The 26083-nt window shown below is 39.6% G+C and overlaps 1 long non-coding RNA gene across 1 annotated transcript; it reads right to left on the reverse strand.

Moving 5' to 3' along the window:
* Nucleotides 1-1792: 1792 nt before the first annotated feature.
* LOC149182859 (uncharacterized) lies at nt 1793-2489 on the reverse strand. The gene is made up of 2 exons (XR_016257642.1): nt 2411-2489; nt 1793-2327 (listed from the first exon to the last, which is right to left on the reverse strand). It is a non-coding gene; the product is annotated as an uncharacterized LOC149182859 (long non-coding RNA).
* Between the last annotated feature and the right edge of the window lie 23594 nt (nt 2490-26083).

The raw sequence follows: 26083 nt of genomic DNA on the forward strand, positions 1-26083 counted from the left end.
GTTATAGTAACATAGTTAGAGAGAGAGAAAGAGGGTGATGGGGGGAGAGAGAGGATTGGATAGAGAGAGAGAGAGAGAGAGAGAGTGATGGGGGAATAGAGAGAGAAAGAGAGAGAGATAGTGATGGGGGAAGAGAGAGGGAGGTAGGAGAGAAAGGGAGAGAGAAGAAGAACGAGATGCAGGACTTTAGAGAGAGGAGTCGATTGATGGGGGAAGAGAGAGAGAGAGAGAGAGAGAGAGAGAGAGAGGGAGATAGGAGCAAAGGGAGAGAGAGTAAGTACGAGAGAGTAGACTTGAGAGAGATGAGGAGTGAAGGAGTGTAATAACCCCAGATTTATGTAAATTTGAAAGTTACTGTGGTAAAAGACTAATACAGTTGTTGTTATGTTTTAAACAAAACTGTGGCAAACTAATTCTGATTGAATAATTTAATTTAAATATTTTCTTGGAATTGCTGGCAGCCTCTAAGAGGTGAATCTTAAAACAAATGATCAGTTGTGATAACTGATGGAACTACCCTCCAAAAGGGGGAAAAGCCCTGACTGAGGGATTCTGTGCTGTTGAGACAGACAGAGGAAAAAGGAAAAAACTAATCTTGCTCCAAGAAGAAGGAGAGCAGGGAGGTTAAGTCTGGTGAGGACCAGATAACCTGGCACAAGGAGTGCACTGTTCCTGTTGAGGGCTGGAGGCCTGCAGGATTGCTCGGGGGGAGAACTCCGTCTGAAGGATGGATCTCATGGCTGGGAGGAGAGCAGAATTAAAGCTCAGGTGACTTTTTGTTTGAACAAAACCATTCCTGACAGAGATAATCAGGTACGGTTCCAAACTAGTAGTCCCTGATATGAAAAGTAATGTGTATAGAAATTACAGTAAATTAATTAGGAAAGACTGTTTGATTCCTAAGCACTGTTGGCAAAGATAGCATGATGTGCATTCGGAAAACTAAAAGAAAAATTGTCCGTTAATGAACCCGGTCTGAGTTAGTACCAGACGGAAATAATAATGCGGAAATATAGAATTAAAGTTATATACAGGTTAGGGAAGCCCTACTCCAGGACTAGCTACTGGTAGCAGTCTCGATCTAATATTATTGATAAAGGGTTATTATTCAAAAACTGTTAGACATTGGACAGTTAAACAATAGTAACTATATAACCTGTAGACGGAAGGAGTCTTGTGACAGAGAAATGATAAACCGGTAGAGAACCTAAGTTATTTCTAAACCGTGTAAGTTCAACCGAAAGCTCTGCGCAGAGAGCATTTGACGTGGAACAAGAACCCCACTTTGTGTAATGGGTTGTCATCGAGTCTCGGTGCTCGTGGCACAAAACCGAAAACAAATCTGTGATGTAGCACCCGTTCTGTGTATAGAACGAATATATTTCCATTCTGTGTAATACAGTGACAAACAATAACAGATACGAATACCAAGGTCCAACGTATTATAGCAACGAATGATACCTGTGGAAATACCTGTCCAGTTTTTAATGCATGTAAACAGAATGGAAAACATTTATATTTAAACCGAGCCGGAAACATGTAATCGGTAATGAATAATAACCTTATTAATTTGAAAGAGAACCTGTGCATGCGAGCAAACGAAAATTTAACTCTATTTAACAGCAAGTCTTTGCATGCGAACTGTAACCACAGACATTTATATTATTATGAAGGACTGTGTGAGAGAACAGAAGTCGTGTAAATAGAGTAGCCCTTTTCACAGGAAAAAAAAAACAAAAAAAGATTATCTATCTGACATCAATCATTCGCCAAAGTTATAACCAATCGACTGTGGAATAATAGTATTTCATATACAGAAATCTATAACAAAAGATTATCGTTATAACTTGGTAATGCCGAGGCAAATACCGTCGAAGGTAGATAAAAAAACTGTACATCATATTAACCCTAAGTCTCTGCTCATGAGTAATGGGTTTTCAAAACGGAAAATCAACCCAAAACATTAGCGTAAGTGCCGGAGGGTTAAGTAGTTCATAACCGCATCAAACGGCGAATTAATAACATAAACATATCAATACATATGTGTAAGGAAAAGGCCCAATATATATTCATAACCAAATCTGCGCATGAAGGCCAGATATGAAGCCATACAAGCACGGCAAAATTAATTCAAGTCTGTCGCTAAGCGGCTCGATATTACAAAGCGAGAAGAAAACATGATGAGTATAATAAACCCAGAAACCTCTGCAAGCAATAACTTGTAACCAGACAGTACAGTCAAGCCTAACTAAGTAATGAGCTAACTGAAAAGGCTCTTCGCCGAGAACACCAGGTAGCGAATGAGAAGACCACATTGAAACAGAGTCCTGCATAAGATCATACAGGGTATGCTTAACTACAAACCGGAACCATACCAAATAAGCAGACTCCAACTATCAAGAAATCATACTTGGAGTTGTAGAGATTCGTTGCAGAGCCATCCGCCATGAACGTCTGCCGACGCATAGCAAGAGCGACTGTACCAAACTCGACAGGGGAAACAAAAAGACAATAAGTGACAATCCAGTGAAATCAAGCCATAAGTAAATACAAAAGACTGGAAATAACATGCTCTTTACCTGCGGGGTTCGTTGCGAAGCCGAATACAGCTCTGGAGAATAGCAGATTGCGGTATTGAGTTGTGGAAGCGAGCTCGAGGAGGAACATTGAGCCAGCCACAATGACCGCAGACATCAAATGAATGAACAATGGTGTATGAACGCTTAAGTATCACCGATAAACCCTGAGAGATCTCCAGCCCTCCGATCTTCGGGACAGATCTAGGCCGTTGAAGTATGGCGGGAGTTGTTGGTGGGGAATCGAAATTGGCATTACCAAGGTGTCACATGGCTGGAGAGACCAGACCATGCCACCTGCCCCGGAAGGACGGACCGTCGTAAAAGCAATTGTGACCTGTCAATAGACGAGTACTGTGGCGGGACCATAAAAGCCCACGCCCATTAATACTGTGCAGCTGGAAAGGCTACGGTAGTTGTGTAATACGAACAAAGCATAAATTAAACCATAGTGCTAATAGGTGTGATGCCGTGTGGGATGTACAGTCGTGACCCATAGCATAGAACTCATCCAACAATAAATATGAATATGGAATTGTATAACATTGTTAACGTATGCCAGTTGTTAACGTTTAACTTATATTCCATCTAATGCATGCCAGGTATACATAGGGGTATGATGATCAGAAAACTTATAGTTATAAAGTGGAAAGTATGCTGATAAGCCGAATCATTATATGGTGGGCCTTAAGTTAAAAGGTTGATATGTATGTGTATTTATATTTAAAAAAAAAATTATGTATATGAAAAATAGGTGTGACAAATTGGTATCAGAGCCCAGTTTCAACACTGTGGCCTCAGGTAGAACATATTCAGTATGCAGAAGGGTACACCAAGCAAACTGATGCAAACTAACAATGTACTTAACTATGTTCTTTTATCTGGAATGAAATACAGAATTGCAACAGTCAGCAGTTAACACTAGAAAGAAGACAAGATGCAAGGACCCGGCAGTCATCCTCAAGAGAATGCAGAGCTGTGGGTGCAATTGGGTGCAGAATCACGGAGTACAAACCTTGCAATCCTGGAAACTGTCCAGGAACTGAAAAATGAGATGGCACGGTTGCGTGAAGACAACGCGCGCCTAACAGTTGAGCAGGAAAGGATTCTGAAGAGCCTGTCGGACAGGCAGAACCCACCCCTGTCCAACCCCAGTGCAGAATAGCAACGGGTAACAGAAGAACAGGATTATCAGATGGAACCTGAAAACTCTGAAGATAAGGAGGATTACTCTGATAACGCACCTCAACAGCAAACATCAAAACGTCAGAAAGTGGAATTACAGGGAGAATTTCGAAAGATTAAACCTCCACATTTTGACGGTGAGCAAGAGGAAGCTGCTGAAGCCTGGTTGATCAATATGAACAAGTATTTTCAGTTGTATGAGTACGACCACAACCTGAAAGCAAGATTGGCAATTTCCAGTTACAAGGCAAGGCAACCTTGTGGTGGGAGGAAATAAAGATTGTCAAAGGGGTCAGCGAACGAACTATTACATGGGAAAAGTTCCAGAAGTATTTCAAGGAGAGGTACCTGACAGAGCGCTTCTATGATGAGAAGGCTAGAGAATTTCACGACTTAAGACTGGGACAGCAGACCATGGACGAGTTCATCAATCGTTTTACCTCGCTGCTACGTTATGTACCCTACATTAAGGAAGAAAAAGCCAAGGTTCAGAGGTTTGTAAGCAGTCTACCTTCATACATAAGGGAAAGGATTGAATTTAATAATCCTAGAACCATGGATGAAGCCATCCGTAAGGCGAGAATCTGTTACCAGCAGAGTAAACAGAAGGGGGACACTTCCGGCAAGAGATGGAATGAGAAAAGAAGTGGTCGGGTGGTTGGAAGCAGCAAAGGAGGTCGCAGCAGTGGGAATAAGAGTGCTGGTAAAGGACTAAGTAACAGACCTGCTGCAAGGAACGCGTCCCGGAACAGACCAATGAGCGAATCTAAGATGAACGAGCAGTCTGTTAGATCAGATGGTGAGGGGATGACCAGACCACCAGTACAATGCTGGGGTTGTGGAGGCCCCCACTATGTTAAAAACTGCCCACAGAGGAAAGGAACAGATCAGATATCTCAGATACATGAGGCATCAACGGTTGGGGACGTGGCACGTAGCGTACCCAGAATCAATGCAGCGCTGGAGGACCGTCAGGCGGAGTACCAGCCATCTATGATCGAATTCGAAGGTAAAATCTCAAACCTGTCCATAGCTGTTCTTATAGACCCAGGGGCTACCTTAAGTTATATTAGTCCGAAATTAGTAGAACAGTGTAAACTGCAAGCTGAAAAATTCAAAAATCCGTGGCTGGTCTAATTAGCTACAGGAGCCAAGAGGCGAGTCTTGGCCAAGGTAAATAATTGTGCCCTAGCCTTAGCAGGGCAGCCAATAGTGGCAGATTTGAACATATTACTGTTGGGCTCCTATGATATTTTGATTGGGATGGACTGGCTGGAGAAACACTGGTCTTTGGTGAACTGCAAGACCAAGACCATATATTATAAGGATGACCTGGGAGATCAGCAGGAATTGCAAGGAATCAGACACCCTGTGCAGATTCGACCTATTACAGCTAACCAGTTAGCTAAGTGCTTCAAGAAGAAATGTCAAATCTACGCTATCCAGGTGGGATACGCAAATCAGAAAGACAAAACTGCCATGCTGGGTAACATTCCGATAGTGCAGGAGTTTACAGATGTCTTTCTCGAGGAAGTGCCGAGATTACCACCAAAGCGGGATGTGGATTTCACAATTGAGCTAATTCCAGGGGCAGCACCTGTATCACGGGCACCCTATCGTATGAGTGTGCCAGAGCTAACAGAATTAAAGATGCAGCTTCAAGAACTGTTAGATAAAAATTACATTCGTCCCAGCGTGTTGCCCTGGGGAGCGCCAGTGCTGTTCGTCAAAAGAAAGACGGGACCTTTCGGATGTGCATTGATTATCGCCAGCTAAATAAGCTTACAATCAAAAACAAATATCCATTGCCTAGAATCGACGAGCTCTTTGATCAGGTGAAGGGAGCAACGATATTTTCAAAAATTGATCTGCGATCTGGTTACCACCAGATCAGAATAAAAGAGGAAGATATCGCCAAGACCGCTTTCAGAACGCGGTATGGGCATTATGAGTTCGTGGTGCTACCCTTTGGGCTGACAAATGCACCTGCCACTTTCATGTGTTTGATGAACAGTGTGTTTCATCAGTTTTTAGATAAATTTGTGCTGATATTCATAGATGACATTCTGATTTACAGCAAATCAAGGAAGGAACATGAGGAGCACCTTAGATTGGTGTTGCAAACTTTGCGGGAACATCAATTATATGCAAAATTCAGCAAATGCGATTTTTACAAGGAGGAGATACAATATTTGGGCCACGTAATCACTAAAGAAGGCATTGCAGTGGATCCTGAGAAGATTAGAACTATAATGGAGTGGCCTATACCAAAGGACGTGGCCGATATTAGGTCCTTTATGGGGTTAGCAGGGTATTATAGAAGATTTGTCGAAGGCTTTCGGAGAGTAGCATACCCAATCACCTCTTTGCAAAAGAAAGGAAAAATATTTAAGTGGACCTCAGAGTGTCAGAAGAGCTTTGAGCAGCTCAAGCACTTACTCACTACTGCACCGATATTAAGTATCGCTGATCCTAACAAGGATTACGTAGTCTGCACAGACGCAAGCAAAGAAGGTGTGGGAGGAGTGCTGATGCAGGAAGGAAGAGTCATTGCTTATGAGTCTAGAAAGCTGAAAGAGCATGAGCAGAAGTACTCTGCTTATGACATGGAGCTGGCTGCTGTCATTCATGCCCTGAAAATGTGGCGACATTACCTTTTGGGCAGAAAATTTCTGTTATTAACAGATCACCACAGTCTAACGAACTACTTCAGTCAACCCACCTTAAATACGAGACAAGCTCGCTGGGCTGACTTCTTAAGTGGGTTCGACTTTGAAATTAAGCATCTAAAGGGTAAGGAGAACCGAGTAGCGGATGCATTAAGTCGGAAGGTGCAATGCATGTGTAGAATTTCAGTTAGCAAGTGGCAAAGTACCTTATTGGAAAATATAAGAATAGCGGGTGAACAAGATGTTGTTTATCAGCACATCAAACAGCAATTACAGCAACAATCTGATAAGGAATTACAACAAGGGTACAAACTAGATGATGCTGATATGTTGTACTTTAATAATAAGTTGTATGTACCCAATGAGGACAGTATTAAGAAGCTGATTTTGGATGAATTTCATACCAGCCATTATACGGGACATCCGGGATACCAGAAAATGGTTACCGCACTCCGCAAAGAATACTACTGGCCAAAAATGAAGAAAGAGATAGCTGTGTATCTAGCACGCTGTCTAGAATGTCAGCAAATTAAGGCGGAACACATGCATCCAGCAGGGCTGTTACAACCTCTACCCATTCCGGAATGGAAGTGGGAGACTATCTCCATGGATTTTATAACGGGACTGCCCAAGACCAAGAAGAATAATGATTCCATTATGGTGGTAGTGGATAAGCTGAGTAAGGCAGCCCATTTCATACCTGTGCAATCGACATATAAAGCTGTACAAATTGCCCATATTTTCATGCAGCATGTGTTCAAATTGCATGGACTGTCGAAAGTGATTATCTCCGATCGGGATGTCAAGTTTACATCAACCTTTTGGAGGACATTGTTTGCTGAACTGGGGACACAGCTGAATTTTAGTACAGCTTATCATCCCCAAACAGATGGTCAAACAGAACGAGTAAATCAAGTTGTGGAAGACATGCTGAGAGCATGCGTTATGATGAAGCCAACTCAATGGGAAGACTATCTCCACTTAGTCGAATTCGCATACAACAATGGGTACCATTCCTCAACTCAGATGAGTCCTTGTGAGGTTATGTATGGGCGGAAGTGCCGCACACCCGCAAGCTGGGGTGGACCGGAAGACAGGTTGCGAATTGGTCCTGATATGTTACAGGAAATGGAGAATACAGTAAAGAGGGTGCGTATTAACTTGAAAGCCGCTCAGGACAGGCAGAAAAGTTTCGCTGATCGGAAGAGAAGATTTAAGGAATTCCAGGTTGGAGATCATGTATTTGTGAGGATCCAACCAAGAAGGAGTACTTTGCAGTGGAGCGGATGTGTCAAACTAGCACCTCGTTACTTTGGGCCTTTTCAGATTTTGGCCAAAGTAGGACCGGTCGCCTATCAACTTGCCTTACCAAGCCATATTAGGATTCACAATGTGTTTCACGTATCCGTATTAAAGCAATAAGTTTACGATCCCAAACATGTGATTCAATGGCAGAATGTGCGGGTAAGAAGTAATCTGGTTATTATGGATAAGCATTGTTTATAAACTGAAAAATAACTAAATCCGTTGCTTTTTGCAGGTCGAGCCGGAAGGCGAGGTTCTGGTCGAACCACTGACCATTCTCGACCGGAGAGAAGTGCAGCTGCGGAAACGAGTTATTTTCCAAGCTAAAGTGCAGTGGCAGCACTATGGACCAGAGGAGGCCACTTGGGAAGATGAGGAACTCCTTAGAAAGGCTTATCCAAACCTGTTTACAGGGGATAAACATCGGGACGATGTCCAATCTCAGGAGGGGGAGATGTAATAACCCCAGATTTATGTAAATTTGAAAGTTACTGTGGTAAAAGACTAATACAGTTGTTGTTATGTTTTAAACAAAACTGTGGCAAACTAATTCTGATTGAATAATTTAATTTAAATATTTTCTTGGAATTGTTGGCAGCCTCTAAGAGGTGAATCTTAAAACAAATGATCAGTTGTGATAACTGATGGAAATACCCTCCAAAAGGGGGAAAAACCCTGACTGAGGGATTCTTTGCTGTTGAGACAGACAGAGAGGAAAAAACTAATCTTGCTCCAAGGGAAAAAGGAGAAGAGAGAGGTTAAGTCTGGTGAGGACCAGATAACCTGGCACAAGGAGTGCACTGTTCCTGTTGAGGGCTGGAGGCCTGCAGGATTGCTCGGGGGGAGAACACCGTCTGAAGGATGGATCTCATGGCTGGGAGGAGAGCAGAATTAAAGCTCAGGTGACTTTTTATTTGAACAAAACCATTCCTGATAGAGATAATCAGGTACGGTTCCAAACTAGTAGTCCCTGATATGAAAAGTAATGTGTATAGAAATTACAGTAAATTAATTAGGAAAGACTGTTTGATTCCTAAGCACTGTTGGCAAAGATAGCATGATGTGCATTCAGAAAACTAAAAGAAAAACTGTCCGTTAATGAACCCGGTCTGAGTTAGTACCAGACGGAAATAATAATGCGGAAATATAGAATTAAAGTTATATACAGGTTAGGGAAGCCCTACTCCAAGACTGGCTACTGGTAGCAGTCTCGATCTAATATTATTGATAAAGGGTTATTATTCAAAAACTGTTAGACATTGGACAGTTAAACAATAGTAACTATATAACCTGTAGATGGAAGGAGTCTTGTGACAGAGAAATGATAAACCGGTAGAGAACCTAAGCTATTTCTAAACCGTGTAAGTTCAACCGAAAGCTCTGCGCAGAGAGCATTGGACGTGGAACAAGAACCCCACTTTGTGTAATGGGTTGTCATTGAGTCTCGGTGCTCGTGGCACAAAACCGAAAACAAATCTGTGATGTAGCACTCGTTCTGTGTATAGAACGAATATATTTCCATTATGTGTAATACAGTGACAAACAATAACAGATACGAATACCAAGGTCCAACGTATTATAGCAACGAATGATACCTGTGGAAATACCTGTCCAGTTTTTAATGCATGCAAACAGAATGGAAAACATTTATATTTAAACCGAGCCGGAAACATGTAATCGGTAATGAATAATAACCTTATTAATTTGAAAGAGAACCTGTGCATGCGAGCAAACGAAAATGTAACTCTATTTAACAGCAAGTCTTTGCATGCGAACTGTAACCACAGACATTTATATTATTATGAAGGACTGTGTGAGAGAACAGAAGTCGTGTAAATAGAGTAGCCCTTTTCACAGGAAAAAAAAACAAAAAAAGATTATCTATCTGACATCAATCATTCGCCAAAGTTATAACCAATCGACTATGGAATAATAGTATTTCATATACAGAAAACTATAACAAAAGATTATCGTTATAACTTGGTAATGCCGAGGCAAATACCGTCGAAGGTAGATAAAAAAACTGTACAACATATTAACCCTAAGTCTCTGCTCATGAGTAATGGGTTTTCAAACGGAAAATCAACCCAAAATATTAGCGTAAGTGCCGGAGGGTTAAGGAGTTCATAACCGCATCAAACGGCGAATTAATAACATAAACATATCAATAAATATGTGTAAGGAAAAGGCCCAATATATATTCATAACCAAATCTGCGCATGAAGGCCAGATATGAAGCCATACAAGCACAGCAAAATTAATTCAAGTCTGCCGCTAAGCGGCTCGATATTACAAAGCGAGAAGAAAACATGATGAGTATAATAAACCCAGAAACCTCTGCAAGCAATAACTTGTAACCAGACAGTACAGTCAAGCCTAAATAAGTAATGAGCTAACTAAAAAGGCTCTTCGCCGAGAACACCAGGTAGCGAATGAGAAGACCACATTGAAACAGAGTCCTGCATAAGATCATACAGGGTATGCTTAACTGCAAACCGGAACCATACCAAATAAGCAGACTCCAACTATCAAGAAATCATACCTGGAGTTGTAGAGATTCGTTGCAGAGCCATCCGCCATGAACGTCTGCCGACGCATAGCAAGAGCGACTGTACCAAACTCGACAGGGGAAACAAAAAGACAATAAGTGACAATCCAGTGAAATCAAGCCATAAGTAAATACAAAAGACTGGAAATAACATGCTCTTTACCTGCGGGGTTCGTTGCGAAGCCGAATACAGCTTTGGAGAATAGCAGATTGCAGTATTGAGTTGTGGAAGCGAGCTCAAGGAGGAACATTGAGCCAGCCACAATGACCGCAGACATCAAATGAATGAACAATGGTGTATGAACGCTTAAGTATCACCGATAAACCCTGAGAGATCTCCAGCCCTCCGATCTTCGGGACAGATCTAGGCCGTTGAAGTATGGCGGGAGTTGTTGGTGGGGGAATCGAAATTGGCATTACCAAGGTGTCACATGGCTGGAGAGACCAGACCATGCCACCTGCCCCGGAAGGACGAACCGTCGTAAAAGCAATTGTGACCTGTCAATAGACGAGTACTGTGGCGGGACCATAAAAGCCCACGCCCATTAATACTGTGCAGCTGGAAAGGCTACGGTAGTTGTGTAATACGAACAAAGCATAAATTAAACCATAGTGCTAATAGGTGTGATGCCGTGTGGGATGTACAGTCGTGACCCATAGCATAGAACTCATCCAACAATAAATATGAATATGGAATTGTATAACATTGTTAACGTATGCCAGTTGTTAACGTTTAACTTATATTCCATCTAATGCATGCCAGGTATACATAGGGGTATGATGATCAGAAAACTTATAGTTATAAAGTGGAAAGTACGCTGATAAGCCGAATCATTATATGGTGGGCCTTAAGTTAAAAGGTTGATATGTATGTGTATTTATATTTTAAAAAAAAATTATGTATATGAAAAATAGGTGTGACAAGGAGGGAGGGAGGGATAGGGAGATCGAGTTAGAGGGGGAGAGGGGGAGGACAGAAGAAATACATAGAGAGTGAGAAGTGGAGAGAGAGGGAGTGATAAGGGAGAAATAGAGAGAGTGTGTATGTTTTGGGTGAGATAAAGAGACAAAGAAGGAGAGATAGAGAGAATGGGCAAGAGAAGGAGAGAGGAGAAAGGGAGGGATATAGTAATAGAGTTGGAGGGTGAAGAGAGAGAGAGAGAGAGAGAGAGAGAGAGAGAGAGAGAGGAAGGACTAGATTAACCTAAGACATATTTAGCATATTATAAATTATTATATTTATATTAGATGAATTTACATGTTATTGGTTGCGAATGGAGAGTCTGGGGAGCGGGAAGAGCGGAAGATCAGAAAAACAGGGTTGAGGGTTTCTGCGCGTGTTTTTCTCCATGGACGGTGGTCGAGCAGGGAGCTCCACTCCCTCCTTCAAAGAGGTAGTGGTTAACAAGGGCAAGACTCCCCCAGAATCAGATAGAGGTAGCAATATGGAAGGAGGAAAATAGGGAAGAGGATATAGAATGTAACAAGAAGAAGGAGAATGAAGGCACAAATAATCCACAGCTGCAGTCCCACAGGGAGCACATCCAGACTTATGCAATCATATGCAAATTCATGGGACTATGGCCCACCGAAAATGATTTACAAACATGGATCAGATACCACTGGAAGCCTAAAGGAAGCATCGATCTTCATCTAGGATCCAAGGGTTTTTTCACTGTGGTGTTTGCAAACATTGAGGACAAAGACAGAGTGTTTGAAGGTGGGCCCTACTTCTATGCAGCAGCAGGGCTCTACATGCGGCCATGGATGATGAACTTCCTGCCGGAGCGGGAAACCTTTACCCCAGTCCCGGTTTGGGTAAGACTCTATTCGCTACCTCTGGATTAGTGGCAAATAGAATCACTAACAGCCATAGGCAATAAACTAGGGAGGCATGTCAAAACTTCTGAAGCTACAAGAAGGGGTAAATACACCTCCTTTGCCAGGATTTGTGTAGAGATGGACCTATTTGGAGCACTTCCGAACGAGGTCATACTGGAGGTTCATGATGAGGAATGGGTGCAAACTGTCGACTAAGAGCATATTCCATTTAGATGCCGAAAATGTCACAAACACTGACACCTTCTTAGAGACTTCCCTCTCAGTAAGGTAGGGAACAAAAGCAAACCTAACATAATGAAAGAAATAGATGGATTTTACAAGGTAGCTCACAAAGGAAAAAATGGAAAAAAAGGGCCAAATCATCACCCAAGAGATGACCAAAAAGGGAGGCTGAATCAGTTCCATGTTCTTGAAGAGGAGGAAGATACAGTAGGTGAAAATCAAGTAATGAAGGAGGGATATCATAAGCAGGAAAAGGAAGAAGAATAGGATTAGGAACAGGTAAAGGAAAAACAGAAAGGGATAATGATGAATGAATCAGAGATGGACATGGATCAGGAAATGACTCAGAGCGAGATGGAACTGGAAGGCAATGAGTTACAAGAGATTCTAGACAGAGAAAACCTATATCTAGAAGGGTTCTTGAGTAAGGGAACAACGAGTGGGGTAAAATATCTACCACAAGAAGAATGCAATCGAATAAAGCAGTTATTCTTAAGGAAAACATAGGCAAAGAGCTTGGTAGAAAATAACAGCGTTGAAAGACCGGGTAATCATGGAAGGAAAGCAGTAAAATCAACCCTAGAATTAGCTCCAAGAAACCCGAGGAAAAAAAGGGGCAGAAAAAAGCAGAACGAGCTTTTAATGGAATGTGGAAAGCTCATGATGGACTCAGGTAAGATGAAAGATCTAACCAGTTACTCCTTTACCAATCTGTAATTATGAAGTTTACAACTTGGAACGTAAGAGGTCTAGGAAGCAAAAGAAAACAGAGAATGCTGAATAATAGAATGAAACAGGTAGCTCCGGATATAATTTTTGTCCAAGAAACAAAATGCTCTATTCAAAAGATAAGACAAATCCATAGTAGGTGGCTCAACAGATATGAGTTTATAGAAGTCAAAGCAGAAAATACAGCAAGGGGTATCCTCATCCTTTGGAACCCCCAAAAAATAGGTATTATTGATGCAGAGGCATCAAGAAATTATTTATCAGTTGTTATACAGCTTGTAGGAGACAGGGACACATATCTTGTAACAAATGTTTATGGCCCTCAAAGGTTAGATGACAAAATCAAGTTTATTGATTCCTTAGTGGACCTTCGGAGCAGATTCGCAGGGTTACCGTGGGTTATAAGAGGAGATTTCAACATGATCAGATCTCTCTTGGAGAAAAAAGGAGGGACAAGAGCACTAAACAAAGATTCCTCAGCTTTCCATTGTTTTTCAGAAAACATGAAGCTAGTGGACATTGAGACAAAAAATGGTATGTGCACATGGAACAACAAAAGAGGAGGGGATTCCCAGGTAGCTTCCAAGCTAGACAAATTCATGATCTCTGAAGAGCTCCTGCTTCTAGACAAGAAAATAATAGCTGATTTCTTCCTTTTGGAGGCTCAGATCACTGGCCTATTCAAATGGAGATCAAGGGCATTGGCACCCCAAGAAACAAACCGTTTAGGTTTGAAAATATGTGGCTTTCACACCCGGATTTCATCGGCAACATTGGAAAATGGTGGGCTGAAGACCTGCAGATTCAGGGATCATCTATGTTCTTGCTACATAAAAGATTAAAACACATCAAGCATAAGCTAAAGGAATGGATCCAGAAGGAATTTGGCAATATTTTCACAAGTAAAAAAATCATGGAAATCAAAATCCTAGAGCTCAATCAAGCTTTGATAAAAAATAACTTTGACAAAGACAAAAATGATCAAGCAGAGAAATACCACCAAGAATGGGAAAGGCTGTGCAAACAAGAAGAAATTTTTTGGCATTTTTAGTAAAGCATTTTGGTATTTTGAGGAGATAGAAGCAGTGTTAGTAAAGCATTTTAGGGACATTTCCAAGGAAAACTTTTCAGGAAGAGAACCTTTCATTAAGAATTTAATTAAACACATACCTAAATTGGTAACCAGAGAGGATAATGGTAACCTCAACAGACCTGTAACTGAAATGGAGATCAATGAGGTCCTCAAGGAAATGCAAAATGGCAAGGGACTAGGCCCGGATGGATTTAATGTGGATTTCTTCAAAGCCTGCTGGAATATTGTTAAAAAGGATATTGTAGAGATAGTAGAAGACTCCAGGTGGAACAAGACCATTTTGAAAGCTCTCAATACTTCCTTTATTGCCCTTATTCCAAAACAGGATAATGCTCAAACACCAGAGAAATTTAGGCCCGTCGCCTTATGCAATGTTGTCTACAAAATAATCTCCAAGGTGGTGGCCAATAGACTCAAACCCCTGCTGCCCACGCTTATCTCCAGGGAACAAACAGGGTATGTTGAAGGAAGACAAATTCTGGACAACATAATTCAAGCTCACGAGGTGGTTCACTCATTAACTGGCAACAAGAGAGAGGGAATGATCATGCAACTGGATATAGCCAAAGCATATGACAAAGTGAATTGGATATACATCAAAAAAGTGCTCACAGCGTTTGGTTTTGATCATAATTGGGTCAGATGGGTCATGGCCCTTGTAACTTTGTCTAGCTTTTCAATTTTAGTGAATGGCTCTCCTTTTGAGCTTTTTCTCCCTTCCAGGGGTCTAACACAGGGAGATCTGCTCTCTCCCTTTCTCTTCATCCTCATGATGGAAGGGTTGGGGCGGTCCATCAAGCATGCAAGAGTAACGGGAAGAATTCGAGGTCTCCAACTTACAGAGAATGGGCAAGTTCTAACTCATCAACAGTTTGTAGATGATACCATGTTATAGGGAATTCCTACAGTCAAAGAAGCACTTGCTTACAAACAGATTTTGGACGACTTCGCGGAAGCCACAGGTATGGAAGTTAACCTTACCAAATCAAAAGTCTTTTTCTTTAACACTCATAATTCCATCCAGAGAAATGTCTCCAGAATTTTAGGCTTTCAAAGAGAATCTCTTCCCTCCAAGTATTTTAGAGTTCCACTTACAGCTAAACCCCGACACAAGAGTATATGGGATCCATTAATAACTAAAATGCAAGACAAGGTCAGGAAATGGACAAACAGATCTTTAAATTTACCTAGTAGACTGGTTCTTACTAAAGCAGTTCTCCAAGCTATCCCAATCTTCATGCTATCATCCCTCCCAGCTCCAATAGGAGTCTTGCAGCAATTTCAGAATATTCAACGAGACTTTATGTGGGGCAAAGAGGATTCTAGGAAAAAATGGGCTTTAGTCTCTTGGGAAAAGGTCTGCAAACCCAAGAACCAAGGAGGCCTGGGTTTAGACAACACATAGATTCTCAAAAGGCTCTAGGAGCCAAAATTTGGTGGAGGTGGGTTAAGGATCCTAAAGCTCAATGGACAAGCATATGGAAGGAAAAATATGCCAATGCCTCGCCAGATTCGGATATCATACGTATAACATGAACAGTGAAAGGCTCCCCCATATGGAACAAGGCCTGGGAGAAAAAAGAAGTGGTGCAAAAAAATAGTTTATGGGAAGTCATAGAGGGAGATCAAGCACTTTTCTGGGAAGAAAAATGGCAACAGGAACCAAATCTACTAAAGGAAGAATTTTTAGGCCTCAAGCAAGAGACTGACAATCAAGGATTAGTAAAAGTGAAAGACTTTTGGGAGAACTCACATAATGCAGGAAAGTGGAGAATCTAGAAAAACATTGAGGGCAGAGAGGACAGAACCCTCAACAATAATGCATAATCCCTTAAGGGACTGCTGGATCAGAGAATAATTTTAGTAATGGAAGGGCAAGACCAACTGAGATGGGGCAACAACAAAGAGGGCAACTTTAGTATCAAGGAAGCTAAAGGTTTTCTCCTTGATTTGGAACCCCAAGCTCCTAATAAAACTTGGCAAAATCTTTGGAAGCACAAAGGCTGGATGAAAATCAAACTTTTCATGTGGTTAGTTCACCACAGAAAATTTTTAACCTGGACAACCTTAAAAAAAGGGGCATCCTGGGACCCTCTAGATGTCAAATTTGTGAGATCCAGGAGGAGACTATAGAGCATCTTCTCAACAACTGCATTTTCACCGATAGGATATGGGAATTTTTTACCAAAATATTCAAACAGTCTGATAGAGACAAAGACAGTATTGCCAACACTCTAAACAACTAGAGGAATAACTTTTCAGATAATGAAATGCTCAACTATGTTTGGAATCTTCTGCCAAGTTTCATCATTTGGAATGTGTGGAAGGAAATGAACAAAAGAATATTCAAGGAGGAAAAGTCTACCTCTCTTAGCCTGGTGGAGCTAATCGTAAAACAACTAAAGAAGATAGTGGGCACCACGGGTAGGAATCTCCCCAAAAATACTCCCTCAGTTGGAGAGTTGAGAATCCTCCAGCTGTTAGACTTGCAGGTGCTTATTCCTCAAGGTCTAGACAGGATAGCAAGCATGAGAGAAAAGGTGGAGGAATTCTGGCATCCCCCCTGAAGGTTTTTTAAAGTACAACATTGATGGAGCTTCCAAAGGCAACCGGAGAGATGCTGGTTTTGGGGGAGTTTTGATGGATAATACAGGTAGAATTATCTCCCACTTCCATGGTCACTTATGAAAAGCCACTAACAACATGGAAAAATTAATGGCATTGGAACAATGCTTAGAATTTTTGATACAGAGAAATTGCCAAAATGTCATAATAGAAGCGGATTCAGAGTTAGTCATAAACGATGCCAGGAGAATCAGTAATGGAACAGGGCCGGAAAAGGTCACAAAACACTGGAGGTTAACTAGAGTCCTTCAAAGAATTCAAGTGCATCTACAGGAACTTCGTACTCTCAGATTTATTCATGTGAGGAGAAAGGCCAACAAATTGGATGACATTCTAGCCAACCAAGGTGTTAGCAGCAAGGACAGAGCAATCTTAAGGAGGAGGAATACAATGGTGCATAGTAACCTGAAAAAACTCTACCATAACCAGGCGGAGGAGGACAAAGAAGAGTACAGACGCAAAATGACAGATCCCAATTAGTAATGGTCAGCGGTCAGAGGGCTACACCAAGTGGGACAAAAAGGTGCACAATGACAGGTAAGACAAGGTTAAAGGTAAAGTGGACCACGTTTAGGACAATTCTAAGTGACGGGCGTCAGAGCTACCCGAACCATAGAAAGCAGCATCAAAAACTTCCGCATCATCCTAATTTTTCAGTGATGGAAGTCAAAACTGCCTCTGGGCGGTTTTGTAGAGATCGCATCGCTCTCAGGTTAAATGTGGTTTCAGATTTTTTGCAGCGATGCCATAGAAATCATGCCACGTGGTGGAGATCTCGGTACAAAAACCACTTTCCCCACGTCATAAAGGTCAATTACATCAGGCGTGCAATTTTCTGCTCTGTCGTTCGATGGCACAAGGTAAATCAACGCTTAGGATCCATCGAGCAGTTTGGTAGGGCCCGAGGGTTTGGTGGGGTAGGTGGTTTCATAGCAATCACACCGCTTTTTGTTAAGAGTGGTTTTTTGTTTATTTGCAGCGATGCCATAGATATCTTAACATGTGGAGAAGGGCCCGGTCCTTAAACCACTCTCCCCGCACCCTAAAGATCGATGACTTCCTGCTCAGCCATCCAATCGCACTTGGTAATTCAACGCTCTGGATTCATCATGCAGTTTGGTGGGGCCGTGGGTTTGGTGGGGTCCGCGGTTTCTTCGAGTAGTTTTGGTGGTGCGATACTTCGGGGTTTCATCCGTATGCGCGGGATTGTGTTTACCGTCAGATCGGTTGGTGCTTTTGGATGGGGCCACGTGTCCTGGTGGGCTTTTCACCTGAGTTACTTAGATGTTTGTTTGCTGGAGATCAGGCCTTTGTTTTGATTGGTTCAGCCAAAAGTATGTAATGAAAGTTTTTGATGTTTGTTGTAGCGGGGTGATGCTTTACTTTAGCTTCATGCCCTTTGTTTCCCTGTCACCTCTTGGAGTTCAAGGTTCTTGTATATTCTGTAAATTTATTCTCGATATTATGAAATAGAAGGAACTACTCTTGCTTTAGCAAAAAAGAATTTACATATTATTAACAAAATTAATCATATATTTGTTAGATTTTCTTTGGCCACACACGACTGAAACTAGCCTAGATCCATCTTAACTCTGGATCTATCAAGCGCCAAGAGGGATAAAATCTCTCAAGATGCAAAACTTTCCTCAAGTTTTACACTCAAAAAAGAGGTTTGCACCTCGAGAGATTTGATCCCTCTCATTGCTTGATAGATCCAAAGTTAAGATGGATCTAGACTGGTTTAATGGAAGCCAAGGTTAACAATATATAGAATTTTTTGAGTACATACATGGAGGGAAATGGACACTTGGTTTTTCCTCAACAAAATTGACCAAATATACCAAGTGAAGCCAAATGGGGAACTATTGATTTTGCAATAGTAGCAAGTATTCATCTAGGAATATTAATTGAATGGATAGAAGACTTTGAGGTTCAAGAAAGGGTCTTATATGTGATAACATTAAAAAAAAGTAGTATATATTTTCAACTTCCAGTTAATTTCGGGATAGTAAGTACATAAACTTACATACCATATTAGAATGTATAATAGTTAGTGGGATAATTTAATCTATTTAGGTTGTTTCTACTCAATTTGGCTTACCCTTCACTTGGTCCATTACTATTCTCTTCTTGTCACCAAGTTTTCTAAATCCCTTTGATAATTCACTCACCCTCACACGTGCATAGCCTCAACAAAAAATTCAATTATTTAACTTTATATTCATAGATTAATGTTACTTTTACCGTGGGTATCGATCCATAGTATTAGCTCATGATCAATCCATACTTTTACCGTATCAGAGATCCTTCGAAGCCCCCAACTCCAAGTGTTATAAGAATCAACATCCATGACAGAGTGATATGACCTTTTCCAAATATCCATACCATATACCATTCAAATTCCTTACCTCCATGTGCTAGATGATTAAGAACACATGATCGTGGGTACTCACAACATCCTATTATCTATACCATATATTGATTTTCTTCTTTTTCTCCAAGTTATAGCACCCAATATTGTAGGCTATAAACTCGATTTTATATCCATATTACTTAGGTGTTCTTCGTTCACAAATATTTGGTATACATAACGATAAATGAAAAAAATCCAACTTTCCAGCAATGGTTAAAAAATTTCTCATCACATTAGACTCCTCATACAAGACTATTCTCAGGTAGCCCAACATAGGGCCCACACTAGACTAGCCATTAGATATGCTAACTATGGTGCAAATAATTGGTTTTTTAGAATTTTGGCCAAATAAAAAGTACACAGGAAAACCTCGGCAAGCAGGGTCTTGACACAAGTCCCGAGACCTCATGGATTTCCATGTTAATCCATGGTTGAACCTATCACAACCTACTATGTGTTCTTTTTCTGAGTAATATTTGCCCCATCATACTTGCCAATAAATATTAGATATTGGCCATGACTTTTAATATAAGTATTGCACTCCAATGTGTTATAAAATGTAACTATGTTCAGACTTCAATAATGTACTTGATTCATTATGTAATGTTCTTGTCAAAAGAATAACGAAAATAATTTTATTATTGAAATAATGAATTATTAAAGCATGGGTTTCATGCTTGGGTCATCATTATATTAGTTGAAGTCCCCATTTAGGACTCTTAGGATTAATATTGAGTTTATATATTAACTGTATATTCGAAGAGACCCTTCTTGGGCTTTCGAACCATTTAAAAAGGTTTTGTATCAAGTCAAATATCAATTATGTACCCTCCATATCATGTTAGCCTAAGGGAGATCAAGTCGGCTTAAGGACCCCCATTTGACCCACAAGAATCCTATATATTGAAGGAGGTCAAAGTCATTTGAACCAACTCACTCTCAAGTAAGTTCGCTATCTCAAGAGGAGTTGGAGAAGTGCGAAGTTTGTTTCCAGGAGAAGGAAATAAATGTGTATTTGGGGAAGTCTTTAGAGAAGAAGAAAATTGAACTTTTGGTGCCTTTCTAGCTCTGTTTTCTGGTTTGTGTTGGGAGATCGAAGTCTCCTAAGATTTTGTTATTGTTAGAAGCTGCATGTTGCCAAAAGCCGATGCCTAGTCGAAGTTGTTGGAAGGGGTCGAAGGTCTGGGAGGCTGACATGGTGTGATCTTGATGAAATATTAGATAATAAAGAAGTAAAAGAAGCGAACACACTCACAGGTAATTATCAAGAAAGGAGAATCAAACCCTAATATAATATCTTTAATTTTCCAACATGGTATCAAAGCTAGGGTCAAGAGAATTTGAAGATCACTTTGTTGGCATAGGTTCTCCCTCTATGGTGAACTACATAAGATTTGGTTACAACACTACTGCAAGATGGATTAGGAACGTCGTATATTACTTATTCCACAAAGTCAAGGCTCAAGGATTCTTGGTTGCCCTTACAGGATTTCTTACTAATGATAATGCATGGATAATTGATAGTGGAGCATCGAGACACATGACAGGTGAAAGAAAGAAACCTTACATGTTATCAACGAATCATCCTCTTATGCCGTGGAATTGGGTGAAAACAAAAGCTATGTTATTAGAGGCCTCAAATCTACATCATTAAAGCTAGATAATGGTTCAAAGTTGCATCTCAACATCATTCTCTATGTTTCAGGTTTGAAAAAGACTTTACTTTAGATTTCTTTTTTAGAAGATAAATGGGAAAGGATTTCTTTTGTTGATGTAAAAGTATTGGTTTAGGGAAAGAACTCTAGTATGGAAAAAGCTAGGGTTATTGGCATTCGTGAAGGAAGCTTTCACTGGGTTATCACTCCATCTCCTCAATCTTTGGTTCATATGGAAATAAGTCCCATTGAACTATGGCATCGAAGGTATGGTCATCTTCATTATAGGGTAATCCATGCTCTTAGTCAATTGGTTCATGGTGTTCCTGATATGAGGTTGGATCATGAAGGTCTATGCAAGGGATGCTCTTTGGGGAAGCATAGAAGAAAGCCATTTCATAATAGTGAAACTAGGTCTATACAAATATTAGACCTCATCCATTCTGATGTATGTGGGCCCATGTTTGAAAAATCACTTGGAGGTCATCTCTACTATGTAACATTCATTCATGAACACTTGAGGAAGACATGGATTTACCTACTCATGGTATGAGGTATGTCATGGAAGATAGGTTTTTTATTGATCTTAAGATAAACTTTAAAAGAGTCATCTTGGAATTTTTAATATGCATTATTTTCGGTGAAGTGTCAATTACTAAAAGTTTGAAAACATTGAGATATCATGGTTAATTACATGGTGAATATTTTCCAAATTTTGACTCACTATATTTTATGATATATATCATGTGGAATTTAGTGTTTTGACTAGTTAATTTTTAGTGACTTAAAGAACATTTTCTAGGGTTAGAAAACATTTTTTTTAGAGACATGATCCAGTGTCTTTACATAAAATAGCAATATGTCATTTAATGAGCAAAATTATGGTAAGGAAAGGATACACACTGGAATTGCACATGGTTCCACATGGTTGGAAACTTCTATAACCCCTTTGATACCTTTTCGAGTGGTAACACATTTGATAGTACCTATATATGGCATATCACTATAATGTGAATTTGACTTAATGGGAATTATTGAAAATAATTTAATATTTATTTCATTCATTATGTCATCAAGCAATTGTACAACTAAAATTCACAAAAGAAGAGAAAACAAAAATTAGGCCAAATGCTAGGGAAAACCCCACAAAGGGAAAACACATCAATCCTTTCCTTATAGATTATTCATCTATAAGAGAAATCCAAGTCAAGTTAACTAGTGATCCAAATGCCAATTAAACCCTCCAAACTTTGTCATGATCTATCCACAAGGTAGTCAATCAATATGCCACATCACAGAGACAGGTGCCATAGAAAGCTTTGATCATAACAAGGAAACATGTCAGAAGAACTGTCATCAATACAAAGAAATATATCCATAGCAACTTATTGAAAATACTGAGAAGGGGTAAATAAGCATGGAAAATTTTAAGGATGGAAATTTATTTTAATGTTTAGAAACCTTGGCAAATCTCACTAGTACATAATATGCAATTTGTAAAATGTTTGGAAATGTTTTTGTAAAAGTATACAGATTTCTAAATTTTATATAGTATCTATATAGAATTTTGGAAATTTTTAAGGTAAAACAATATTATACTATAAAATTTTGGTGAATATGTTTTAGAAAAAATGGAAATTAACGCATATTTTTTTGGAAAAAACATGGAAAATTAGCCCACTTGCAAATATTAGCCCCTAAAATTTTCCTTGTAATATATATATATATATATATATATATATATACTATTATTACAACTACAATCAAGAGGCAATTTGATGTAAATACACATCAAGAGTAAATTGCCTCTTCCTATAATAGAGAGTCTATATATATATATATATATATATATATATATATAGATATATATATATAATTACTCTTCCTATAATCAAGAGTGACAGTGGCTCACATCATAAATTGAAGCCCGGAGAGAAGGCCCTAAGCTTCTGATGATTTGTTACCCATATTTATGATTGACAACAGGTAAATCAGATTCAATTGCAGAATAAAGTGATTTTTTCCAATGGATCAAGGCTATTGATCTACATCATTCTTGACACCTCACAAGGAGGGTTCCATCCCCATTGGAGCCATTGTTGGGGTCCTATATATCAAAGGATGACTTGATTGTAGCTGTAATTTTGTATATGAGATGTTGTAAATAATCTTCCATTCTGCAAATTTATCTCTAAAGAAAAAATAGAAAAGAAAAGAAATGGGGATATAAAAAATATATACATGTGAAAAGAGTAAAAAATAAAATATGAAAAAACAAGAAAAACAATGAAAATACCCCATAAAAAATATCGATGCAAGTGAGCAAGTCAAAGTGCCACTCAAAAATGAAAAATTTCATTAGAAGTACCTTAGAAAAATTTCAATAAAGTGTGCATCTTGTTTAAATGCCACATTGAATTAGGAGAAGTATATTAGTTAGTTTAATCACATTGTTTGAACGTGATTAGACTGGATTAAATAAAGTTAGTTTAGGTTAGTGAATGAATCAGCCACACAGTTTAATCGCAGTTGAATTAGACTAGTAAAACTAAAATTAATTAACCACAGTGTTTAAACATGGTTGATTAAGGTTTAGTGTTAAGATCAATTGTTAAGTTAATTTAATCGCAATTTTAATTTATGATCGTTGACTTGCCATGTGGACTCCCCCGTCCCCACCATTCGCTCATATGCCATCCTTTCACCTCCACTGCCTGTCCGCCACCTCATGCCTACAGGCCCCACCCCCCTTCCGCCAAAGTAACCTCCTGCCATTACTTTTCCCCCAATACAATGTTGTTATTTGGCACTCTCACCACCACATCAGCAAACCCATTTCCATACATTTCGGCCACTTGTTTTGGTTGATCAATCTCAGGAATCCCTGCAGGTATCTAGTCAAGCAGATTGATACAAATGGAAGGAGACAAATTGCATTCATGGACGCTACAGGGTTATTTTTCAGGATCCAAAGTATGCCTAGGCATTCATCCCCAAAGCCACAGCCATTCTTCTTCTTCTTCTCGTCATGGCTAACCATTGATGTGTTATATGAGGACATAAAATGGATTTGATGGTTAAAGAAATTTTTTACTGCATACTTCATTTAAAAACGTAGTATCTTCAATAGGTGATTTTCAGGCTCATTTTTTGGGCAACAAAGATGAATTTCTCAATAGGGTGGTTTGATCATGGTTTGACAGTGGCTCACACCATAAATTGAAGCTCGGAGAGAAGGCCCTAAGCTTCTAACGATTTGTTACCCATATTTATGATTGAAAACAGGTGGATCAGATTCAGTTGCAAAATAAAGAGAGTTTTCCCAATGGATCAAGGCTATTGATCTGCAGCGTTCTTGACACCTCACAAGGAGGGTTCCATCCCCATTGGAGCCATTGTTAGGGTCCTATATATCAAAGGATGACTTGATTGTAGCTGTAATTTTGTATATGAGATGTTGTAAATAATCTTCCATTCTGCAAATTTATTTCTAAAGAAAAAATAGAAAAGAAAAGAAATGGGGATATAAAAAATATATACATGTGAAAAGAGTAAAAAATAAAATATGAAAAAACAAGAAAAACAATGAAAATACCCCATAAAAAATATCGATGCAAGTGAGCAAGTCAAAGTGCCACTCAAAAATGAAAAATTTCATTAGAAGTACCTTAGAAAAATTTCAATAAAGTGTGCATCTTGTTTAAATGCCACATTGAATTAGGAGAAGTATATTAGTTAGTTTAATCACATTGTTTAAACGTGATTAGACTGGATTAAATAAAATTAGTTTAGGTTAGCGAATGAATCAGCCACACAGTTTAATCGCAGTTGAATTAGACTAGTAAAAATAAAATTAATTAACCACAGTGTTTAAACATGGTTGATTAAGGTTTAGTGTTAAAATCAATTGTTAAGTTAATTTAATCACAATCTTAATTTATGATCGTTGACTTGCCATGTGGACTCCCCCCTCCCCACCATTCGCTCATATGCCATCCTTTCCCCTCCACTGCCTGTCCGCCACCTCATGCCTACAGACCCCACCCCCCTTCCGCCAAAGTAACCTCCTGCCATTACTTTTCCCCCAATACAATGTTGTTATCTAGCACTCCCGCCACCACATCAACAAACCCATTTCCATACATTTCGGTCACTTGTTTTGGTTGATCAATCTCAAGAATCCCTGCAGGTATCTAGTCAAGCAGATTGATACAAATGGCAGGAGACAAATTGCATTCGTGGACGCTACAGGGTTATTTTTCAGGATCCAAAGTATGCCTAGGCATTCATCCCCAAAGCCACAACCATTCTTCTTCTTCTTCTCGTCATGGCTAACCATTGATGTGTTATATGAGGACATAAAATGGATTTGATGGTTAAAGAAATTTTTTACTGTATACTTCATTTAAAAACGTAGTATCTTCAATAGGTGATTTTCGGGCTCATTTTTTGGGCAAAAAAGATGAATTTCTCAATTCCGAGACATGGGTTTTTTGCAGGATGGTCCCAATTTAGTCAAGCGATGAATATTTTGCAGAAATTGTGATCAAATAGAGATATTTTTCTAGTTTTCTGTAAGGCATATGTTCAATGCCATTTTCTGCAAAACTATATGCCATGTTTGCTCTGTTTAATCACCTTTCCAAGCAAGTTACCATTTTACTCATCAACCAAGTCATTTGGCTAACCAAGCTAGGAGAAAACTTGATTTTCCCAAGGTCACTTTAGAGGTGCATAAATTCTCTCGAGGCAATTGTATTTTTTACATTTCTCTAAAACCATGACACATGTGTAAAAAGTGAAGGAGGTTTTTCTTCCTTGGCCTATTTTGGACAAAAACCTCTCTCAGTTTTCATTCATCTTCTCTTGCTCAGAAACATCATTGGAGTGAATTATTGAGCCTTCCTCAGGCCTGCAAGTATTATTGAATCACTTTGAGAACAAAAATTTGCAAACCTTAGACCTAATGACCAAGTTGACTCTTTGCTTATCAAGTGATAAAAACAAGACTGTAAATGATTTCAAGACTGTCTTAATGAACTTTAATAAACAGAGCTGAGCCAGCAGGACATGGCATGAGGGATAAATGAGTGACCAGGTCCTTCCGTCAGAATATGGCATGCTCCTAAATGGAATGTAGGTGATCGAGTAGAATGGGAAACCTAAAAATGAAATGCAAAAAGAGTTTTGATCTCTGAGGAGGACTAAAAAGACCGACTCT

The sequence above is a fragment of the Pinus tabuliformis genome, chromosome 3_2, assembly GCF_031772625.1.
Source record: "Pinus tabuliformis cultivar Carrire ecotype Pingquan chromosome 3_2, CPIR1, whole genome shotgun sequence".
NCBI lineage: Eukaryota > Viridiplantae > Streptophyta > Pinopsida > Pinales > Pinaceae > Pinus > Pinus tabuliformis.